Below are 4,670 nucleotides of genomic sequence, written 5' to 3'. Positions count from 1 at the left end.
GGTGCCTACAATGAGAATTCTATAAAGCCCAGATCTAACCATTTCCCTGATATTTCAGGCCAAAATGGAGGTCTTTCCTATTCTTCATTGTGTCTGCATCTACCATGAAATGCAGTAAACATTTGTTGAATTGAGTCAAATAAAGTACAATAAAAAATAATAATAATCAGCAACTTTTTTCTATGTCACCCATCTGATGTGGAAATAAAGAGACTGATTTCTTATTTGCTGGTTTTCTTTTTATTCTATTCCTCTTCTCTTTTGTGATACTACTAATCCTTCAGAATAAACATTTTATTTGCTCTATCTAGATTTTTTATGTATCAATACTAACAAATATCATAATTCAATTGACTACCTTCTATTATAATTCAATATTTCACATCTTTTAATAGAGAAATTGAGAAATCAAAGGTTTTATGTTCTGTTTTTAGAGTTTCACCATCAATTTCCTTTACTATGTTGAGATCACTCTCTCAGGAAATATGTGATCCGCAAACTAGTTTGAAAAGCATTATCTTGTCAAGGGCCTCTTATATCAGGCATCTGACACTGACTTTTGATATGGTTACAAAACTTGACCCCTCCATGTAAAAAGGAGATCCATTTATAAAAGAAATAATTGATGTCATTATTTTCAACACTCTATAGAAGAGGATATGGAGATTCAGAGGTTATGATCAAGTTTCATTCACTTAAAACCCTTTAATGGCTTTCCAAGGCCCATAGGACAAGGTGAAAGCCTCTCAATGTAGCTTGCAAAAGCCCTGTATAGTAGGTGTACCATTTAAAAATGCGGATACCAGTTAAAAATGCAGATCGACCTTTACCAGTTAATAATGTGGATTTTGTAAAAGAAAGCACGATAATTTTAAGAGAAATATCAAAAGTGCTTTATTCAAAGTAATGTCCATTGCTAGCTACACATTCCCCCATCTTTCAGGTAATTTGTGGATACTGTCCCAATAGAACTTTTCTTGTTTTGAGGCAGACCATTCAGAGACCCAATTTTCCACTTCATACATTTTGAAGTGCTGCTCAAAAAGTGTGTGTGCCATGGATCAGAACATAATCTGAAGGAGCAAGGTCTGGTGAATATAGCAGGTAGGTTAATACTTCCCAGGTAAGATCTTTTAACGTGTTTTTAACTGGTTTTGAAGTGTATGCTAGTGGTTTTAAGTGAAAGAAAATTACTTTGCCGTGTCTTCTGGCCCACTCTGGTGGTTTTATAATCAAAGTGTAGTCAAATTGATTATTTTTTGTCGGTAGCCATCAGTATTAACAGTTTCACCTGGTTTTAGAAGCGCATAATACCACACCTTCCTAATCCCACCAATTATAGAGCATTGTCTTCTTTCCGAAGAGATTTGGCCTTGCAGTCAATGTTGATGGTTGACCTGAACCAACCCATGACTTTGTGCATTTGGGATTCTCAAAATAAATCCACTTTTAATCACCAGTCACAATTCGATGCAAAAAAAAAAAAAAAAAAAAAAAAAAAAGACTCTTTCATGCTATGGAAGCAACATTGTGCTGATGACTTTTCAGTTTTCCATTTGTTTTTCATTCAGTTAATATGGCACTTATTTTCCTTCCCTTGAAATTTTTCCCATTGCTTGTAAGTGATCAGAAATTTTTTGCTGAGTAACGTTTAATTTTTCTGCATGTTGCTTTTGAGTTTGACATGCATTTTCATCCAATAATGCTTATAACTGTTGCTCTTCAAACTTTTTCAGTTGACCTGGACATTCTTTGTCTTTCATATCAAAATCATCACTTTTAAAACACTTAAACCATCATTCACAAGTATCTTGAGATGGAGCATGTTCACCATAAGCTTCCCAAAGTATATGATAACTTTTAGCAGAACTTTTCTTTGAAATAAAGTAATGAATTAAAACTTCCCACAAATGCTCTTTTTTTTTGGCACAACATTTTTAAGCATAAAAATATCTAGAATGTTAACACCTTCAGAAAATTTGACATATGAAGTTTTGAAGCTTGTTGTTAATACAGCAAACTAGCATACATATATCAACATATGTGTAATTCCATCTATTGAAAAAAAAAATCCACATTATTAACCGGTACACCTAGTAACTGGGTCTCTGCTTTATCACTCCATATTACTCCAGCAGCCACTGAAAACCATTTTTACTCTGCCAAACTCAGTGTACTCTGATGCCTCTTCTATTCCAGAGTCTTTAAAATGCTGCTTCTGGTGTCTTAGAAAACATGCTAGCGCACTCCTATCTCATCCCATTGTCCAATTAGTTCTTACTAATCCTTCAGGTCTTAGACTAGATATGACTTCCTCTGCTCAATTTTCCCAGATACCCCTAGATTATTTAGATTAGAGGTTCAGTGCATGAAATTTATGCATGGGGAGGAGAAGGGGGGGGGTCCCTCAGCCCAGCCTGCACCTTCTCCAATCCAGGACCCTTTGTGAGATGTCTAGACATCCCTGTCACAATCCTGGACCACTGGTACCTGTCTGCCCATCTGGTTGCCCCAACTGAACCCTCCCCTCCCTCCTCCACTGGCCTGGTTGTCTCTTACTTCCCGCCCCCCTTGCTGGCCAGGTTACCCCAACTGTCCCCTCTGTCAGCCTGGTCACCCTAACTGCTCCCCCTGCTGTCCTTGTCACCCCCAACTGCCCCCCCTGCTGTTCTGGTTGCCCCCAACTGCCCCTTTGGCCCCCCACCAGCCTGATCTTCCTTCATGACCTCCCACCAGCTTGGTTGTCCTACACAGCCTGCTGTCCACCAGTTTGGTCATCCCTCACTAACCCCCCTGCCAGCCTGGTTGTAGGCAGCCATCTTGTGAGGGTGTGAGGGTTAATTTGCATGTTACCTCTTTATTATATAGGATGCCCCTTCTCAGATGCCTAAATTCCTCTACTTATGATTGTCATGCTGAATGGTATGCCTTTTCCTGTTTGGTACTTTAAAATCATACCTCCATACCTCGCTCACCCAGCATTATCCATCTTCCTTATACTGTTCTATTGTTTTTGTAGAACATTTTCACTTTTTAACGTACTATAGAATGTATTCAGTGTTCACTTCTGGCCATAACAGACTAACTGGTATAAAATTTGTACTACTGACTATAAACACCTATATAATGGAGGGGAGGTAATATTTTCAGATATTAGACTACAGGCAGTCTAATTATTATCCCTGAGAGAAGGGAAATTTCAAGGTGACCTTCACATGACTTTCTGCCTGAAGGCACTTTCCAGACCACAGTGCAAGCAGAGGGAGGTGGTCTTGCTGAACTGAGGGGAGAGACTGGGCTCCAGGGCTGCTGGAGTGACTGGAGTCTGCAGAGGAGGGAGTTTACACAGAGAAGGAGATCCAGAGCTGTTCCCAGAGGTTCCATTAGTCATTCACTTAATACCAAGCTATGCCTTTGAGGACAAGAACCAGAGAGCAATGAGCTGAATACAGGTTCTAGAGTGGCTGAGAGTCACTGGAATTCTGACCAAACAGTGACTTGTGGGAAAATATCAGGCAGGATAGTTGACCTGCAGATAGTGTTGCAAAAAGAGAGAAGGGATGGGGACAGAAAAATATATTTATTGAAAAAATATTGTCTGAGGGGAAAAAAAACCATTGGTCCAACAAGCTCAATTAACCCTAAGTAATATTTTTAAAAATAATAAGAAGAAAGACTATATCTAGGCATATTCTAATCCAATGTTAAAACCAGTGAATGAAAGAAAAATCTAGAAGAAGACAGAAGGTAAAATATAGATATTTCAGGGGAACAATGATAAGAATCACCAGTGAGTTCTCTCCAGAAACAGTATAAGCCTAAAGATAATTCTACATCTATAAAGTGGGGGAAGGAAAAGCTGTCACCCATGAACTATATAACTAGCAAAAATAGTCTTGGAAAAAAAAATGAAAGCAGGTGAAAAATATTTCAAGATGAACAAATGTGAAAACTTAACCACCAGCAGATTTAAAATAAAATGTTTTAGGCTGTCAGAAAATGACACTGTGTGGAGACTCATAAAAGAAATGAAGAATAGTGGAAATGGAGAAAAAATGTAACTATAAAAGTGGGGTGAGGAGGAATCCACAGAGAAAAAAGGCCCAGCATGTGAAATCAGGCTGAGAGTAGTAAAGAAGGCATCCAATATAAGAAAAGAGAGAAGCCTGGCCAGTGTGGCTCAGTTGTTGAGTGTCAATCTATGAACCAGGGAGGTCACAGTTGGATTCCCAGTCAGGGCTCATGCCCAGGTTGCAGGCTCAATCCCCAGTGGGGGACGTGCAGGAGGCAGTTGATCAATGATTCTCATCATTGATGTTTCTATCTCTCTCTTTCCTCTCTCGTCCTTTCTTAAATCAAATATATTAAAAAAGAAAAAAAGAAAGAAAGAAAGAAAGAAAGAAAGAAAGAAAGAAAGAAAGAAAGAAAGAAAGAAAGAAAGAAAGAAAAGAGAGGAATGACTGAGTGCAAAACTGGACCAGAGAAAGTAGTAAATGAACTTGGAACTTTTGTTGCACAGAAAGCAAGGAAATGGTTAGAGAAAGATGGGGACATGTCAGAGGGACTCAGAAGCCAGTTTTAAAGCCAGCAAAATAATTTTGAGCAGCAAAATGAATTATGACTATCATTAATTACAAGCTATTGATTACAATGGGAAACCATGAACCCAT

The sequence above is a fragment of the Pipistrellus kuhlii genome, unplaced genomic scaffold (genome assembly GCF_014108245.1).
Source record: "Pipistrellus kuhlii isolate mPipKuh1 unplaced genomic scaffold, mPipKuh1.p scaffold_m20_p_11, whole genome shotgun sequence".
NCBI classification, from domain to species: domain Eukaryota; kingdom Metazoa; phylum Chordata; class Mammalia; order Chiroptera; family Vespertilionidae; genus Pipistrellus; species Pipistrellus kuhlii.
Note: the sequence above shows the minus strand (reverse complement) of the source record.